Consider the following 22,300-nt stretch of genomic DNA (forward strand, 5'->3'; position numbering starts at 1 on the left):
ACTTCTTAGGGTTGTTGTTTCAATAAAAATGGGTTTTGAGAAAAAATTAGGGACAACTCTTCTTCTTCGGTTCATTCCTTCTTCTTCTCACCATAGTCTCTCTAGTGGGAAAATCTGATACCCAATGTGCGCAAAGTAGCCATTCATAAAGATGGATTCTACCGTGCAAGTGAGTATTGTAAAGGAGGACACTATAAGGTAACTTGTACCTTTCTTTTCTTGAATCTAATGCTAATTGATTTTACACTTTTCTCAATCAATTTTCTATTATGTAAATTTTAGTTCTTTTATGAATGTTGTATTCTTTTTTACTTTGTTTATGAAGTTTCTTTGTTGTTCTTGTGACTTTCTTATTTTTTATTTATTCTTTTTTCACAATTTACATTTCTATTTATCTTTATGAATTTCTAAAATTAGTTTTGATTAACTAAGATATAGTTAGTCTTCTACCAAAAAGTCAAAACAAACATATATATATATATATATATATATATATATATATATATATATATATATATATATATAATGGGAAGAAAGAGATATTGGGTAGCATTGAATTCAACATTGTAAGGAAATGAGAGTTCAAAGGAAGAGAGTGCAAAGTAACCTATACCCAAAGGTTGCGCTACCGTGTAGAGAAGCGCACATCAAAGAGTGCAAAGTCGCCTTGAGTGTTTTAGGGTAACCTTTTTCCTTACAATACAATTCAATTCAGCTTTTTCCTTTCATTCTTGTTTAATTCTTGTGAATCTTTCTGGTTTCTTTTTTGTTTTGTCATCCAAATATATTTTAAATTTTCAATGACTCTTGATATTATATTAATAGGTGATGATATTATAATGTTATTAAGTTTATATACAAATAAATTTATATTGTTATATATATATATATATATATATATATATATATATATATATATATATATATATATATATTAACAGTTATAGTTATATATAAATTAATTATAAGTAATACTATCATTTGTAATATTTTTATAAGTATTATTATTTGTAATTTTTAATAATATTATTATTATAAATATTATTTATAGTGATAATAATAAAATTACAACCAATATTAGTATTATTATAATAATAATTATTATTATATTATATTATTACTATTAATTATTAACATTATTAATAATAAAGTTATTATTGTTATTAGTATTATTAATATGCAATATATTAATTTTATTTTATATATTATTGATATGAGAAAAAAAATATAAAAAAATTATTATTATTATTATTAGTATTATTGTCACTATTATTAATAATAATAATTATTATTATTATTATTAAGAATTATAATTAAGAACTATAATTATTGTATTATTATTATTATAATTACTATCATAATTAATTTAAAAATTTGACATTCAAAATACGTTATATTAGCCACCATAATTATAATATTATTATTAGTATTATATTATAATATTATAATATCATAACTAATTTAATATTATTTTTATTATGCACTAGCGTGAACACATGCACTATGCATGTGTGTACGCATTTTTTAAATATGAAAGATATTATATTAGTAGATAATAATAATTTAAAAAATTAACATTCGAAAAATATTATATTATTAGCCACCATAATTATAATATTATTATTAGTATTATATTATAATATTATAATATCATAACTAATTTAATATTATTTTTATTATCCACTAGCGTAAACACATACAACTTGTGTGTACGCATTTTTTAAATGGTTAAATATGTTTTTGGTCCCTCAAGTTTTAGTGAATTTTGGAATTAGTCCCTCATCAAAATTTTATACCAATTTAGTCTTTCATCTCTCAAAATGCATGAATTTAGTCTTTTTAACCAAATTTTGTTAAATTTATCTAACTTTTCAAGCGCATTTCATGATAATATTTAAGTTAACATTGAAGCAAAAATGTGTCAAGCAATGTAAATAATTTAAATACTATCATGAAATGTGCTTGAAACGTTAGATAAACTTAACAAAATTTGGTTAAAATGACTAAATTCACGCATTTTGAAAGATGAAGGACTAAATTAGTCAAAAGTTTTGATGAGGAACTAATTCCAAATTTCGCTCAAACTTGAGGGACCAAAAACATATTTAACCTTTTTTTAAATATGAATGATTTTATATTAGTATGTGATAATAGTGTAATGTTATTAAGTTAATATATAAAATAAATGTATATTTATTAAAAATAAAATGAAATGAATAGAGAGAATATTTTTTTTATGAATAAAAAGAAAGAAAAAAGATAAACAGTTTTATAGAAAATAGGTAAAAGTAACCGTTAATTTTTTTTAAAAAAATTAATAAATAATTATATTGTAAAGGGTATAATTGGTATTATAAAATGTGGACACAAAAGAGAAAATATTTTTTATGTATTGTTATAGAAAATTGTTATTATTATTATTATAAATATAATTTTTATTATTATTATCATTATTATCATTATTATAAACTATAATTATTATTATCAACTATAATTAGTATGATCATTTTTACTATCAACTATAAGTATTATCACCATTACTATTGTCTATAATTATTTATATTATTATATTACTATTATTGTTATTATTATTATTTCTATTATTATCATTAATAAGAACTGTAATTACTATTGTTTTTATTATTATGATTTGATACACTTCTTACTTTTACTTATTATGTACGAATTATGTTTCAATTACTTGCTTGTTTTGTTTGTTTTGTTGTTTATCTTTACATTTGAATAATATTTCAATTCAAACAAATCATTACTAAAATTAGTAAAATAATAAAACTAAAAAATAATTTTTTTATTATAAATAATTCTTTAAATTTAAAATATAATAATTAAGAGGATAAAATTGAAAAAACAAAAAGGACACCAAAGATGTTTATATCTTTATATGTGTAGTTGTATTATTACTATTTTTATCACTACGCGATATTATAATAGTGATATTATTATTATTATTGTTATTATTATAGTTAGACACACATTTTACTTTTATTTATTACGAGATCATATCTTAATTACTTGCATTTTTACTTGACACATTTTTACTTCAATGTTAAGTCAAATACTATCATGAAACACACTTGAATGTCAAATAAACTTGACAGAAATTGATTAAAAGAATTAAATCCACGTATTTCAAAAGATGAAAGACTAAATTGGTCTAAAGTGTCGAAATTGACTAATTCCAAAATTTAATGGAAGTTAAGGGACCAAAAACATATTTAACCCTTATTTTAATAGTAACATTTACAACAATATAACTTAACTTTCATGATAGTTATTATTTTATTTTTATATTGTTATTATTATTATCAATTATAACTATAAATTTTATTACTATTATTATTATTGTTATTGTTATCAACTCCAACTGTAATTATAATAATAATTCTTATTATTATTATTATCAACTATAATTATTATGATACCGTCAACTATAAGTATTATTATAATTATTATTAATTATTTCTATTATTATATTATTATTATTATTAATAAGAACTATAATTATCATAATAGTTATCATTGTTTATATTATTATGGTTAGATACACATTTTACTTTTACTTACTACGTAGGGATCATGTTCCAATTACTTACAATTTTTATTTGTTTTATTGTTCATTTGTCTGTGTATATGAGCAATTATTTCAGTAAAAAAAAGTTACTAAAATTGGTAAAATAATAAAATTGAAAAATAATCTTTTTATTATAAATTATTATTTAAATTTAAAATATAATAATTAAAAGGATAAAATTGAAAAAACATAAAAGACACCGAAGATGTTTATCTCTTTATATATGTAGTTGTATTATTTTTATTTTTATCATTATGTGATATTATTATTATTATTATTATTATTAGTAGTAGTAGTATTATGGATAGACACACATTTTACTTTTATTTACTACGAGATCACATCTCAATTACTTTCACTTTTTGTTTGTTTTGTTATTCATTTTATTTCTATATCTGTTTAATTACATGAATTAAAAAAAATAGTTACTAAAATTAGTAGAATGATACAACTGACAAATAATTTTTTATGATGAATAATTATTTAAATTTAACAAATACTAATTAAGAGGATAAAATTGTAAAAACAAAAGAAGACACAAAAATTGTGTATCTCTATATGTTTAATTGTTGTATTATTATTATGGATATTATTATAATGATATTATTATTATAGTTAGATATACATCTTAATTTTATTTTCTGAGATCATATTTCAATTACTTATCCCTTTTTATTTATTTTGTTGTTGATGTATATTTTTATATATAATATTATAGATGATTATCGTTAACATTAATCTTAGTATTAGCATTTAGCATTAACATTAACTTTTATAGCATGAACATGATTATTGTCATCATTAGTTGGTTATTTTATTATTATTATTATTATTATTATTCGTAGTAGTGTTATTATTATAAATGTTTTTTTAATTATAAAAAATGTTATTATACCAAATACTTTTGCTAAATAGATTTTTAATCTTTTAAAAATTTTACAATTTACAAATTATATTAATATTATTATTAGTATTTTTAATGGTTAAATAAATATAATAACAATTGTATTATTATTTTAAAAAAACTTGAAACAAAAAAAACCGTGCGTGCGTGCAAATATCACCTTAAAAGTCAAATTTGTGAGGTTGAATTAGGCTTAAAGTTCACTTCTTACATGGTATCAAAGTAATTTTTAAAAAAGCCTAACCTAACAAGATTTCTTAGACATTCTATTCCACCCGTTATCGGGTCGCTAACATACCACCCATTTTTAGGCCAACGCACGAGAGATTTACATACATCAGCGTGAAGGGGTGTATTAGAAATCTCACATTGAAGACAATTTCATACTATATAAATAGGGTGCAAACTTTACCTTTAGAGACGATTTTGTTGGGGTTGAGTTAGGTTTAAGTTCACTTCTGACCACACATGAATCATAGGCTATTATAATTTCGTAAAATCAATTAACTACACCATATTGTGATTTTAATCTTATTTATTATATTTAAAACTGAATTTACTACTTCATTACTTTAATAATAACATTTACAACAATATAACCTAATTTTCATGATAGTTATTATTTTATTATTATTTTATCAATTATAACTATAATTATTATTATCAACTATAAGTATTATTATCATTATTATTAACTATAATTATTTCTATTATTATATTACTATTATTATTACTACTATTATTTAGTATTATATTATTATTATTAAGAACTATAATTATCATAATAGTTATTATTGTTTTTATTATTATGGTTAGATATACATTTTACTTTTACGTACTGTGTAGGGATCATGTTTTAATTACTTGTCCTTTTTATTTGTGTTATTGTTCATTTATCTTTATATTTAAACATATTTCAATTCAAAAAAATAGTTACTAAAATTAGTAAAATAATAAAACTGAAAAATGATTTTTTATTATAAACAATTATTTAAATTTAAAATATAATAATTAAGAAAATAAAATTGAAAAAACGAAAAAGGACACCAAAGATATTTATCTCTTTATATATATATATATATATATATAGTTGTATTATTATTTTTATTTTTATCACTATTTGATATTATTATAGTGTTATTATTATTATTATTATTGTATAGTTAGACACACATCTTAATTTTATTTATTATGGGATCTTATCTCAATTATTTATACTTTTTATTTGTTTTGATATTCATTTTATCTCTATTTGTGTAATTATTTAAATTAAAAAAAGTTAATAAAATTAGTAAAATGATAAAATTGACAAATAATTTTTTATTATGAATAATTATTTAAATTTGACAAATAATAATTAAGAGGATAAAATAGTAAAAACAAAAAGATGACACAAAAAATGTGTATCTCTTTATATATATATATATATATGTATATATATATATATATATATATATATATATATATATATATATATGTAGTTGGTGTATTATTATTATTTCTATCATTACGGGATATTATTATTATTATTATTATTATTATACTTAGACACACATCTTAATTCTATTTACTACGGGACTATTTTTCAATTACTTGTCCTTTTTATTTATGATTTTGTTATTGATGTATTTCTTTATATATAATTATAGATTACTATCGTTAACATTAGTCTTAGTATTAACATTGACATTAGTATTTATAACATAAATATTATTATTATTATTATTATCATTAATTTGTTATTATTGGTATCATTAATATTTTTATTATTATTATAACTATTCATAGTAGTGTTATTATTATAATTTTTTTAATTATAAAAAACCTTATTATACTAAATACTTAACCTAAATAGATTTTTAATCTTTTAAAAATTTAATAATTTATAACTTATGTTAATATTATTATTAGTATTTTTAATGGTCAAATAAATATAATAAACATTATATTATTATTCTAAACACATTTAAAAAAACATACATATACGCACCAGTCACATATTATTATAATTATTTCGTAAAATCAATTAATTGTATCATATTGTGATATCAATTCTATTTATCATGTTTAATATAAAAATTATTATCACATCACTTAGATATACTACTTCATTACTTTAATAATAACATTTACAACAATATAATCTAATTTTTATGATATTTTATTATATAATATTTTCACTACTTTATTATCTTAATATACAAAATAAAAAATACAACATGTGCATACACACTGGTCAGTCTACTAGTTTTCATTAAAAACATAAAAACATAATTAATATTGAAAATATTATTACATTTAATAATAATAATAGTATCGATAATATTATTGTTATATTTATTATTATTATTAACACTATTCTTACTATTACTTTTATTACTATTATTATTATATTATTTTAATTAATAATACTATTAGTATTAATATTAATAGTATTATTATTGTTATTTTAATTATTATTATTATTAGTCTTTATATTATTTAATTATTATTATTATTATTATTATTATATTTTGTATATTTATTTTTAGCTTTATTATTATTATTATTATCACTATTAATATTATTATTTTATTAATTTGAGGAGATAATAAACTACAAAAATTTAATTGGGACTCAATTGATAATTTTTAAATTTATCAAAAACTCAAAACATAATCAAACCAAACAAACAAAATTATTCGTACGAATGCACATACACGCACGATGAGTACAATGACAATAAAAGCATTAAGCATAAAATGACACATGTCGCATTTTCAACAACACATTCCAATAAAATTCAAAACATAATTCTATTTTTTATAATATTGTTTAGGGGTGACAAAGGGTTAGGATGATGTCCAGTTCGTGTTACAAAAACAGGTTAAGTTGAAGATTTTAACCAATCAACTCGATTTGTCTCGTCCGGTCTAGTTTGTCAATTTGATAGGCCAAAATACGGGTCAACATGTCTTGGCACATTGGTCTATGTTAAAAAAATAAAATAAAATAAAAATAATTAAAAAGACTAATTTTTTATAATATATTTTTTTAATATGTAAATATATAATAGTATTGTAGTTTAAATCATTAACACCTACAAATTAAGTTTCAATAATTAGTTATAATTGAGAAATTTAACATGTAAATGTAATAATTATTTTAATTTATCTAATTAAAAACATTAACTAATCAATTAAAAGTTTAAAAAATATTTTATTTGATTAAATATGCTTTTAATATTAATTTATATGTATATATAAACAAATTTTAAAAATTAAAAAATTTAGAAAACAAATAAAAAAATAAAAAGAATTGACAAGCCAGCCCAGTCTGATCTATTAGTCCTTGTACGAGACGGGTTATCTATAACAATATATTTATAACAATATATAAATAGATACATCTCTCTGTCCACATTTCTATATTTTCATTTTATTCTTAATTATTATTTTTAAAATTATTTTATAAATAGGTTACTCTTAACCGATATTTTAAAACCTCTCTTTTTCTTTAACTGTTTAAAAAAAAATTATATACATATTTATTTTTCTAATTTTATATTTAAAATTTATTTTAATAATTAGTTATATATTTCTTATTTATCTTAACTCAAAATTTCGAAAATATGAACAAATAATTATTAGGCTGGTTTTGGTTTTGTTTGACAGGCGGAGTCAAATCGAGTCGTATCCTTAATATTGAGTAACCTTCTCGTATATTTTATTTTTTCAATTTTAAAAAAATTACTTTAGTTTACAACCCTAATTCTTTTACTTCAGCTGACCTTTCCAACTTTTCTTTCACCTTATCGCTGTCACTCTCTTCGCTGTCGCTAATATCAAACTCCCTTTTTTTTTTCATTGTTTTTCTCTATCTCAAACTTGTTGGGTCATACCTGTCAAGTTCTCTTCCACTTTTTCTCTTCACCACTGATTTTGGTTTCTTTTGTGGTGTTCTATAGTTTGGTTATGGCTTTCGCTCCATCGGTTTCAAAGGCTTTTTAATGTTCTTGTTCTACTTTTTTAAGACTTGAACGATTTTGATTTTTTCTCTCGATTTTGAAGGTTTTTCACATTTTCTTTTGTTTTTTTAAGACTTCACCACTCATTTTGCTTTCTTTCATGGTATTTTAGGATTGGTTAAAATACTCCATTGGTCCATGTTTTTGTTAAGATTTTTTTTAGTCTCAATTAGGTCCATATTTTTGAAAATGTGTAACAATTAGGCCCATTCCGTTAGTACAGAGTTAACGGTGTTAAAGATGTGCCACATGTCAACTCCACATTTTTTTGAATTTTTTTTTATATTTTTTGAATTTTTTGAATATTTTTGAATTTTTTTGAATTTTTTTTGAATTTTTTTTTTAAAATTATTTATGCCACGTGTCAAGTCAGTAAGGTGACACGTGTCAAATCATTGTCTAAATCTCAATTTGGTCCATATATTTGTTATTTTTATTACATTTCAATTCATTTTTTTAAAAAAATTTAAATATATTTATTTTAACTTTTTTACAAAATTGTTTAAAAATTTTATATTTAAATTTATAAAATTGTTAATTTTAAACCAACTCTATCATTTATATATAAATTATTTAAAACAATTTTGTAACAAGTTAAAATAAATATTTTAAAATTTTAAAACAAAATATAAAATAAACTTAATATTATTAAAATGTTTAATAAAAATATCATTATTAAATTTATATAAAAGTTAAATTTGATCTTAATTTGGAGAGGATGAAATTGAAAATTAATAAAAATGGACTGAAACGTAATTAAAATAACAAATATATGGACCAAATTGAGATTCAAACAATGACTTGACACATGTCACCTTACTAACTTGACACGTGGCACAATATTGACGTGACACGTGGCATGAATAATTTTCAAAAAAAAAATTCAAAAAATTCAAAAAAAAAATAAAAAAAATAAAAAAAATGTGGAGCTGACACGTGGCACATATTTAACACCGTTAACTCTATACTAACGGAATGTGCCTAATTGTTACACATTTTTAAAAATATGGACCTAATTGAGATTAAAAAAAATCTTAGGACCTATTTGAGATTTTTCAACAAAAACATGGACCAAGGGAGTATTTTAACCTTTAGGATTTGGTTATGGCTTTTGCTTTGGCTCGATTTTGAAGGATTTTTCATCTTTTTCTCTTTCTTTTACTTGTTTAAGACTTCATCACTGAATTTTGTTTATTTTATTTTAAGGTTCGGTAATGACTTTCTAGAATGATTATATCTTTTCATTTTAAAATTTTAGAGATCAAAATGTATTAACTTCCATGAATGAATTTTAATTTCATATTTAAAATATAAAATGTAATAAAAAATTTAAAAACATATCTAACCCAAAATATAAAATAGGTAGGTATAAGAAAAATTGTTGTTTTGTTGAATAAAATTTTTTAAATGTATATTCTTTTATTGAAAATATTTATTATAGGTTGATAGATGTAATAGTTTGATATAAATTTAAAATTGATTGTGTAGGAAGAATTTGGCTCCGAGGAGACCGAAATTGCATAATTCCGAGAAGGCTTTTAGTTTTTTTTTTTTTTTTTTCACTCATATTGTGGAGGAGATGGAAATTTTTTTTTACAATGGCAAATATTTTATTTTATTTTTTCAATATAACAAAGTGTTGGTTATTTATAAAGATTGCATGGTTTCGAAAATATGATAATTTGATCTTTGAGAGTTGAATTCCGACCTCCTCTTCTCTCCCTTCAAGTGAATATTAGTCGGAATTCTGTTCTTGAAAAATTTAATTTTCAGCTAGTTTTTTAATTTATTTTTGGATAAAATATATATTTGGTTAAAATATATATTTGATCATTATTTTTATTTATTCTTGTCAATTAGTCCTAATATTTTTTTTTTCAATATTAGTCTCAATTTTTGTGAATTTTATTTTATTTAGTCTTTATTTGATAATGTTGTCTAAATAATTGACGGTAATGAATAGTGATGACCACGTGGCACTTTGTGATTTTTTTGATTTATTTATTTTTTAATTTTTGAAAAAAATGTTCATGTTTAAACCCATCCAATGTTTTGTATTGGATTTTGGTCAATATATTCGTTATTTTTATTTAATTTAGTCATTTTTTAAATAGAACAATTTTGTCAATTTTCAAATTGAAACTTCAAATTTATGTTATAATTTTAAACTAGTTGTAGCCTTCAACAAAAAAATATTTAATAAAAATGTGAATTTTAATAAAAACATTATAACCTTTATATAAAAATTAAATTTGGTCTTAGAATTATTAAATTGGATACACCAATATTTTACAACCAAAAAGGGGTTGAATTGGTTTCCCAAATCTTTTGTTCTTCTTTTCACTTTAAAATCAGTTTTAAAAAGATATTTAACCAATTTACAAGATGTGTTTAAGAATGCATATTATTTAACTTTTATACTTAGCAAAATGTAAAAGATAAAGAAAAGAGAGCACAAGAGATGCCAAGTTTTATACTGGTTCGATTTAATTGAATCTACATCCAATCTTTAGCTATCCACACTAGAAATTCCACCATAACATTTGAAACAATCCTTCAAGAAATGCAAAATAGTAATGTTCCAAGTAATAACTAACCCCTATCATAATCACAATGATAGTAGGACATAATTTTAGAACCAAGAAACCACAACAATTAGTCAAAAATAATAACAATGATACATGTAGAATAAACTTGTGATGGAACAACAACACCTGAGTCAATACAAAGCTTGGTATTACTATTACACCATCTTCATGAAGTATTGATGATCATTCTTGATGAACAATGAGGCACAATTGCGAAAAATGCTCAAAGAACTCTTCAACACCCTTTAATCTCTTTAGTTTGACAAAGAACTCTTCAAAGAACTGGTGTAGTGACCTGACTTTTTGAACAAGCTGTTTTCTAGGTGTATCTAGTTGATTAGGTTATCTAGCTAATCAACTACATTATAACAGTGCTCAAGTTCATGTTCCAGAATTAATCTAATTGACTAGATTAATATTCTAATCAACTAGCGTGACAACAAAACAACAAATTTAACCATCACACACACACTAGACATGGCCTAATAGATTAGATTAACTTTCTAATCAATTAAGTGTGAAGGATTTAACACATTTAGCTTGGCCCACATCAAGTTCATACACACAACTATGTCTTGTTTGAATTTCAACTATTCTTGGCTATCATTTTCCTATGAACATCATCAAAAATAGATTTAACCAATAACAACAAAATTTTCGAAGGGGAAAAATTGCTAAATTTTTAAACAAAATTGGACTAAATTGAATAAAAATAACGAATATAGGGACCAAATTGAATATAAAACATTGACACTGATAAGTGACACATATGTGTATTTCTTCCACACTATGATGTGTATATCAACACTATATAGCGTAGTTAGCTTTCTACATGTAATTCTAAAATTGTATTTAATCAACTTTATTTCATCTAACCAAGTAACTTAACCAATTATTGTTTCAAAGGTAGGGGTGACAATACGGGCTGGGCCGAACAGGCAAGCCTGTTAACTCGTCTTAAAAAAATGGGTTGGGTTAAGAAGTTAAGCCTGTCAACCCATATCAACTCGACCCGTCTAGCTCGTAAGCTCGTTGGGTTGCAAAGCGGGTTGGACACGGGCTGGCCCGTAACCCGTAATTATGATAAAAGAAGTGGGCTCGCCTTGGCCTATAACAATACAACCCGTGTGTGGGTGACATGTTGGCCATAACAATACACCACTATTTGCAGTAAGTTAGAAAAAAAGGGACCACACGCATCAACCACACCACCACATAAGGGCCTGTAATAAACTCATGTCTATCACTCTTATCTAAACTCTCGTCTTGTCTTTGTCACTCTCTTCTCAATTCACTAACATTCAACTCTCAACAACACTCATCAACGTTTATCTTTCTCTCTCTCTCTCTCTCTCTCTCTCTCTGTCACGATGCCTTCTCACTTGTTTAGAAGTCAGTGGTGGTGGAACCCTTCTCAGTCACGATGCAACCATGAACGAAAGAACCACTAGTCTTTGAGCTTTAAGCATCATGGTGGAAGAAGCACCGACGTCTGAGTCGAAACCTACGTCAATAGCGAAGACGATCAAGAACAAGTTCGTTCAATCGCAAAATTGGAAAATTTTCCCCCTTTTTTCGTGTTGTTTGCCCTAATCTTATTTACATTTGAAATTGATTTTTTTTATTTGAATTATTGGGTTCATTTGTTCATTTGGGTGGGTGTATGTGCTTTGTAATGTCGATTGGGTATATTGAATTTTATCTAGTGATAATTTGGGACGTGTTGTGTTCTGTTATTGAATTTGTACCAATTTGATTCTGAAACAACTCTGCTTGTGTTCTCTTGTGATTCAAATATCTGAATTTTGTACCCTGTGTTGCCTCTGTTTGGAATCTGTTTTGTAACATGCTTCTGTTTTGCCAGTGGAACCCTTCTCAGTGGTAGTTTGATGTGTTGTGCTGAATTTTCTATTTGCATTATAGGAATATCATTATGGATGATTCAATTAGCAAACCTATTATTGATGATTCAATTAGCAAACCTGATGGGGATGTCCATCATAAATCAGAAAATGTAACTGAGAATGTTTTGGGTAATGAAAGTGTTGAAGCTGATAAGCAAAAAAAAGAAGGTATCATCATATGATGTTTGGAAATTCTTTACTAAGATTGGGGTTTGTGAGGGTGGAAAAGAGAGGGCAAAGTGTAATGGTTGTAACCAAAAGTATATAGTTGGTGGTGCAAAGTATGGGACTTCCCAATTAAAGCGTCATGTTGAAAAGTGTACTAAAACCAAATTCGAAGATGGTCAAATGATGGTGAACATGCAAGGAAAATTGAAAACCTGCAAAATAGACCAAATGGTGTCCCGTGAATTGTGTGCTAATTTAATTATTCGACGTGGTTTACCATTCAATTTTGCTGAGTACCCAGAACTTAGGACTTGGAAAAGTTATTTGAATCCTGAAGCAACTCTAGTGTCTAGCAATACTATTAAGAAGGACATATTGAGAATATTTGGACGAGAAAAGAACAAGTTGATGGGAGAGTTGCATAATATTATGAGTAGGATTTGCTTAACTTCTGATTTATGGACATCTTGCACTACTGAGGGTTATATAAGTTTAACCGCACATTATGTTGATTCAAATTGGAAGTTAAGTACCAAAATTCTTAACTTTTTTCATTTCCCTCCACCTCACATTGGGTTTGAGTTGTCTAAGAAGATAAATGAATGTTTACATCAATGGGGAATTGAAAAGAAAATATTTTCTACCACCTTGGATAATGCCTCTAACAATGATGTATTGGTGAAAACTTTAAAAAGTCAACTAGTTTTTCAAAATTCATTGATTTGTGGTGGAGAGTTCTTTCATGTGCGTTATTGTGCGCATATTTTAAATTTGATTGTACAAGAAAGGTTGAAGGTCCTTGGTGATGCTCTAGATCAAATTAGAGAGAGCATCAAGTATGTTAGAGGTTTTGAAGGTAGAATGATTAAATTTAAAGAATGCCTTCAACACATAGGGGATATTAATTCATCAAGTGGATTGTGTCTAAATGTTTCTACAAGGTGGAACTCAACTTATTTGATGCTTCAAAGTGCTGTTAAATACCAACGAGTTTTTGCAAATTTATGCCTGGTTGATGAGAACTACAAGCATTATACATCAGAGGAGGCATGGAAAAGAGTAGAAAAAAATCATTGTTTTCTTATTACCCTTTTATGAAATTACTAATTTGATTTTTGGGTCAAGCTATCCTACATCCAGTTTGTACTTTTTCCAAGTTTGGAAAATTCAATGCCTTTTAATTGAAAGTGTACAAGATGGAGATGAAGTTATATGAAATATGGCTGAAAAGATGATGATAAAATTTGACAAATATTAGGATGAATATAGTATTGTTCTTGCATTTGGGGCAATTCTAGACCCAAGGATGAAGTTAGTTACATTAGGTTTCTGCTTTGAAAAGGTTGATCCTCTTTGTTAGAAACAAAAGGTGGAGAAGATAAAGGAAAAAGTGTACATGTTATTCTCTCAATATTCTTTAAAGACTTCAACTTCAAATGCTCGGAAGCATAACATGAGTGATGCCTTTTCCTCATCTTCTATGAAACCAAACCTATAGATGTAAGTTATTTACTGTCTTCTAATTTATTAATTATTATTGTTCATATAAATATAATCTCTTTTTTGTGTATCATGTTAGGAATTACAACAACGTAAACTTCAACTAGTAGCTAAAACAGGAAAGAATCAATTCGATACATATTTGGATGAGCCTACATTGGATGTTTATTTTTTCAATAAATATAGATGTTCTTGAATGGTGGAAGAGTAACATCCATCATTTTCCAGATCTTGCATTGATGGCTAAGGACTTGCTAAGCATATCGATTACTATGGTTGCATCTGAATCAACATTCAACATTGGTTCCATGATTCTTAACAAGTATAGAAATTGTCTATTGTCAACAAGTGTGGAGGCAATTATTTGTACTTCTAGTTGAAAACATGACTTTTGTGATGGTAAATTGACTATTATAGATGTCATTAATTTCTTTTTATTTTCATACTCATTTTTTTATATCCTATTTTTTTTCTTTAAAGATGATGAAGACAAAGACAAAGATAGAAAAGTAGAAGGGACTTGTTCCGATGTTGCCTCTAATGATCCTGAAAATGATGAAGACTGCCTTTTGGTATTTATTTAGGTGGTGGAACATGCTAAGAAAGAAAGACATTTTCTTCCATGTTTTTAGCTTTCATAGATTAAGGTTGTTTAATATTTTTTTGTTTGGTATTTTTGTTGTTCAAGGACCTGCTACGTTTGAGGAGCTATTATATGTTTGATGCAATTTTTTTGATTAATTTTCTGCTATATACAGTTGTTTCTATTGGTAGAGAAGGGAGCAAACATTGTTCATGCAAAATTGAGAATCTTGGAAAGAACCATGTCTGTTTGAGGAGCCGGCCCGTTACCCTATCACGGGACGGTACGACTTGAGATTTATGGCCCGTGTTGAGTAAATGAGTTAGGCCATCGAGCCCGTATTGCCACCCCTATTCAGGGGGGGGGGGCTTAAAGAAGTTAATAGTTCTTCACATGTGTTAATCGCATTCATGATAATTAGTTCAATTTTTCCGCGACAAAGTTATACTGTATAGATTTTGAAATACTTGAGTAATGAAATATGTTTGACTGACGAGCAAATAATCTTGTATAATTGACGCATTTGGATACGTAAGAGGCTGACGACAAAATGATCCCACAACATAAATATATAGGTATAAAATGTTTTTGGTTTTTTAATTTTTATAAAAAGTTGAAATTAGTCTTTCTTTGAATTTTTTTATCTAATTTAATTCATTAATTTTAAAAATACGTGAATTTAGTCATTTAAACCAATTTGTGTTAAATTTATTTAACGTTTCATTTCATAATAACATTTGAGTTGTGTATATTGTATTTGACATATTTTCATTGTAATGTTAACTGAAATACGCATTTAAAACCTCAAATAAAATTTAAAAAAATTGAGGTTAAAAGAATTAAATCCACAAATATTTAAACATGGGGCTAAATTGGTCCACAGTTTTAAAGGGAAATTAATTTTAATTTTAAGTGAAAGTTAAAATATCAAAAACATATTTAACCTTGAATACATCGATAAATGGGGTTGGATGTTGTATATTAAACTATTTTAATATATAACATAATATTTCAACCAAATTTAGACATGGTTAAAGGTGAATACCTTCTATTAAAATCTAGGATAATTATGTTTTTTATTTATGGGTTAATTATATTTTTCGTCCCTCTACTATTATCATTTTTTGGAAATGGTCCCTCTCGCAAACGTTTAACCATTTTGGTTCTCATGAATTTGAAACTAATGATTTTAGTCCCTAATTTGTGAACGACGTTAAGTTTGTGACTTTGTGGCAAACGGCGTTCCAGCTAGGCTCGTCATCTAGCGACACGTGGTTATTAAGATGCAAACACATGTTAAATGAAATAATTATTTTCTTTATTTATTTAATTCATTTATATAATATTATATAATATATTAAAAACAAGTTTTTGAACATGTGCTTTTTATTTTGCATAAGCAAAAACATCTAAGTGTTAAGTGAAAGTCGTGAAAGTGTTGTTGGAGAAAGATTTGGTCCACGAAAGGTGCCCTTCGTTTGTGTGGTGAAACTGGAATACGAAAGGTGTGTGAGTAAGTGTGGAAGTTGTTCGCGTGGTGCGTGATTGACCTTGTCGACGAGGTTGCAAGACCAACATTGGCTGAAAATATAGGTAAGGGTTTTCTTTCGTTTCTTATTTTGATTTAGGGTTTTGCTGCTTTTGATTTAGGGGAACATTTATTGGGTATTTCCAGCAGGTGTGTTAGTGTAGTTTTGATTTGTTACTGGTTTTGATGGGTCTAGGGTTCTGTTTTGGTTGTTGCACATATGGGTTTTTCAGTCGTGTTCCATCTCATGGGGAAGTTTGAAAGGTTTAGGGGAAGGATGTTGCGATACGAAGGTGGAGAGAAGCATGTAGTGCGAGGAGTGGATCCAGATATGTGCTCCTACTTCGAAGCATTGGGTATTCTAAAGAAGGATTTTAAGTATGATGGACAACTTTATGTGTGGTGGAAGCCTAAGAAAGGGAGAATGGATAGATATCTAAGGCCATTATTTGAAGATAAACATGCTTTGGAGTTGGTAGAATACGCATAAAACAAAAACGAGGAGGTTGAGATCTATGTGGATCATTTGGTTAGTTCTGCTCAAGTCATTGAACTTGTTGAAGGAGTGAATGGTGGTGGGGTAAATGAAGAAGATGCAAATGCTTCTATTAATGGTGTTGGGGTAATTGAAGAAGACGCAAATGTTGTTGTTAATGGTGGTGTGATAAATGAAGAAGAGGCAAATGTTGCTGTTAATGGTGGTGTGGTAAATGAAAAAGAGGCAAATATTGTTGTTAATGGTGGTATGGTAAATGAAGAAGAGGCAAACGCGATTGTTAATGGTGGTTGGGTAAATGAAGAAGAGGCAAACGTTGATGCTGATTTCGGTGGGACAAATGAAATAGAGGGGGCTGGTGATGTTTTTCAGGAGGTGCAAAATACAAAAGAGATGGCTAATTGTGATGATGAATCTGGTGTTCTTTCAGGGGATGATGAACCTGATGAATTGGATCAGAGTAAGGATGAAAGACATATAGATGATGATGATTGTTTTGGGATGGAAAATACTCCATGCGGGAATTTTTCTCAAGTTTTAGATAGGTGGAAAAAATTCAAACAATGGAAAAATAGGAAGAAGTTAATAAAGGAAGGTATGGGTACTGTTGAGGCAAACAAAAGTGAAGGTCTGGGTACTTCTAGCACACAATAAAGTACTAATAATCATGAAATAGATGCCAACTACAACACTAATGAGCTAGATAGTGATGTGGATATTGGTGATGGGGAGGGTGTGAGGAAATACCCAATATTCAGGGGCGAAGAGATGTGCAAGGAATTCAAATTCAGACTTGGGATGGAGTTTTGTTCCTTGAAACGGTTTAAGCAAGCTCTGATGTAGCATTCTGTGTTGAATGGCATAGAGATTAAATTTATCAAGAATGATGATGTCCGAGTGAGGGTCGTTTGCAAAAGGAAGTGTGGATTTCTAATTTTATGCAGCAAAGTTAAAGGAAGTCAGACTTTTCGGGGTCAAGACCTTGTTTGATACACATAATTGTGGCAAAGTTTTTGTTAACAAGAATGCAAACAAGGAATGGGTTTCCAAAATTGTAGTTGATAAGTTTAGAAATGTTAGGAGAATGACATCGAATGAAATTATTGATGATGTCCGAAGATCATACAACATTGGAATAACCCCCTGCAGGGCTTGTAGAGCAAAAGAGATTGCAATGGACATTCTTGAAGGAGATGGGCAAAAGCAATACATTTTGCTATATGATTATGTTGCATAGTTGATGAGAGTGTCTATTGCAACAACAGTGAAGATTAAAATTAATCAACCTCAGTCCACATTGCAGCCACAATTTGTGTCCTTCTATTTGTGTCTGAATGGGTGCAAGAAAGGGTTCGTTAATGGCTGTAGACAATTTATAGGTGTAGATGGATGTGACCTTAAAACTAGCTATGAAGGCCAACTATTAGTTGTTGTGGCAAGGGATCCAAATGACCAGTATTTTCCACTAGCATTTGCTGTTGTGGAGAATGAGTGCAAGGAGACTTGGAGGTGGTTCCTAACATTATTGTTGGAGGACATTGGAGATATTCAAACCAATCGATGGGTATTTTCCACTAGCATTTGCTGTTGTGCATGCATATTACAAAAGGGAGACTTATGAAGCTTGTTATGGGTCACAAATTTCACCCATTAATGGCCAACAACTTTGGCCTAAAAGTAATGCACCACAAATACTACCCCAATATTTAAGACTCCTTCTGAAGGCCACAAAAATTAAGAAGGAGAGAACCTGATGAGGATGTCAGTCACTCTAGGTTAGGGAAGTAGCATCTTATAATGAAATGTAGTAATTGTGGACAATTTGATCACAAGATCAGAAGCTGCAAGCCACAATTACAAAGTAAATATTGTCTATCATAATGAAATCATGTATGATATAATTACAAAGGTTGAGCTAATGAGTGCATGTTCTTAATAGGAAAACAGAAAAAGAAGAAGTTTGCAACAACTGCAACTACCACTGCCACTGTCAATGTATCCGGGAGGAAGACGAACTTAAGATCTTCTACCACCACAAGAAGGACAACTAATAGGAAGGGAGAAAGGTCATCCAATACCCTAAGCAGCGCACCTACTTTAGGTTCACAAGCAAGTTCAAGCAACCCACCAACTGGACAACCCATGTGAACAATATTGGGAGTTGTGTTATGTAGTGGTGGTCACATGGATATTTTGATTTAAATGTATTTTTTGTTGTTAGCTGTGATGAAATTTCTAACTGTTGTTGTTTTAGCTTTAGGAGCCCGAAACAGACCACTTGGATCACTGTTTTGATATGTGATGCTACTTATTTGATGCGTTGTTAAATGTATTTTTGCTTCATGATGCTTGATTACACTTGGGATAGAATACAACTTTATCATTCATGGTCAGGTTATAAATTGATGTTTGATAAAGTTTTGAACAATGCTTAGCCCTGCTTTTCCAACCACGTTTTTCCAGTCTATGTTAAAACAACTTTGAACAATGCTTGATAAAGTACAAATTTTCATAGTGCATATATTCACACTATTCATTTATTGGGTATTGATATTTATAGATCAAAAAAAAAAAAACCAACTCGCTTAAGAAACTCAGCAAATATTCACACTCATATTACGTTTCAGTGTTCAAATATAATTTCGATATCAGTCCAAATCAACCAAATTGGTTACTGCCAATTCACAATGCCACCAACTATACTTGCTTCAGGATTTAAGTATAAAATGCCAGAAACTTAAAGAAGGGACTAGGGAAGAAACTCAAATTTGCTTAAGAAACTTAAATTCAACATTCCAGATTCTACAATTCATAACAACCAAATGAAAAATTCCCAACAACCTGCCAAATGACCAATTGCTAACAACCTTACTCCTTACAATTTGTCTTTAACAAAAATAAAACACACAATATGATAGTAAAACCCCAAGACAAAATGAAAAAAGAGCTTTATTTCTCCTAATTTTCTCCCTGCCAATAACTTCTTCTTTAGTTTGGCATTCTTCTGCACCAATTGAAGTATCATTGTCTCACTGCCACTTAAATTTTCATTCTCTCCTTCTTCCATTTCAGGCTTTCCTTCCACTTCAAGTTCCACCGCATCAGCCCATCGAAAGTAGTTACAATGTGATTCAGTCTATAATACAAAGTAACAAATTTAACAAAATTGACACATCCCCACAAACAAATTAACGAATCTAAACACCATCAAAAAATATACGTACTGCCCAATTTCAACACCTGAAGAAAAATCTACCATTATTCTTTGTAGTAATTGCTTTAAGAAGCAGTAATTGGTCGCCACAACAACAAAGTTTTCTTCCAAATTGAAAAGATTCCAATTGCGCAGAAGAAGACGATGATGACAGACCACCCTTCGACCCAGTACTCCTCTTCATTTATAAACCCTAAAACATAGAAAATTCCCAAATAGTCAAATGAACCTACCTTGTGTGTATGAACAAATTTTTAGCACTTCAATATTCTATGATGGCGTGGTAATGGATTTCAATTTCCGTTCCTTCAAATTAGAACCTTCTGATCTCTCTTCCAAACTCTTCCTCTTTGATGCATTCACAAAGCTTCTGGCTGCACCCTCCAAAATAAAAAGCACATGTTCAAAAATATATGTTTAATATATTATATAATATTATATAAATGAATTAAATAAATAAAGAAAAATATATATTTCATTTAACACATGTCTGCATCTTAATGACCACATGTTCGTAGATGACGAGCCTAGCTGGAACGCCGTTTGCCACGAAGTCACAGACTTAACGTCGTTCACAAATTAGGGACTAACATCATTAGTTTCAAAATTATGAAGACCAAAATGATTTAACGTTTGCAAAAAGGACCATTTTCAAAAAATGATAATAGTAGAGGGACGAAAACATAATTAACCTTTTATTTAAATGGACTTTTTTTTTTATTTTGATATTTTATATTTCGTGTAATATATATATATATATATATATATATATATATATTAACTTTTGTTTTTGATAATAAAAAAAAATTCTTTGAGTTAGTATTTGTGTAACAAGCCATGAAAATTATAACAAATAATTCTTACCTATCTTATATTTAGATTTACATTTCACATTTTTTTTTCCATAATAAAAATTGTTTGTCATACTAAAATACTAAAAGTAACACTCATCTATATATTATTAGATTATGAGTAAAATTATGCAATAAATATGTAAATAGAAATAATTATGAAATTTAATATACTTTTATATTCTTCTTGCAAAAATCGAAAGACCTTAGTGTTTGCATGCACAGATTTTATAAATCTGCAAATTTGCACAGATGAATTTTAATTTTTTTTCATGTTTAAATAAGAAAATTTGAACAAGCAATAGATTTGCAATTAAATAGTCAAATCTCATTTCTATACAAATATAAAATTTTTCAATGATTTCCCTTAAATTTACCTTCACGACTTTATTAACATTCGATTACCATTTAAAATGGTACTCTCCCTGATAATTTTTTCTTCTATTTTCATAATAATGGTATCTCCACTCAAATCCACAATATATATATATATATATATATATATATATATATATAAAATAAATTATAATATATATTTATATATAATAATTAATATATATAATTATAATGATAAATAATAATACAGATATATATAATAATAATAATAATAATTAATAATGTATATATATAATAATTATTATTATTAATATTTTATATATAATAATTAAAATATATATTATGTATAATAATTAAAATATTGTTACAAATATTATGACTATTGTATTAATATATAAATTAATAATATACGTATATAATAATTAATAATTAAAATATTGTTAAAAAATATAATAATGTATATATAATTAATTTTATTATTATTAATATATGTATATAATAATTAAAAATAATAAAAATAAAAATAATAATTAAAATATTGTTAGATTTTAATATTTTAAAATTATTTATTAATTATTTTATTTTATTTTTATTATTAAGGGTATTTGGGTAATCTTCAAATTTTATTTA

Source organism: Vigna unguiculata, chromosome 7, assembly GCF_037176805.1.
Source record: "Vigna unguiculata cultivar grain cowpea cultivar isolate G323 ecotype 2 chromosome 7, ASM3717680v1, whole genome shotgun sequence".
NCBI lineage: Eukaryota > Viridiplantae > Streptophyta > Magnoliopsida > Fabales > Fabaceae > Vigna > Vigna unguiculata.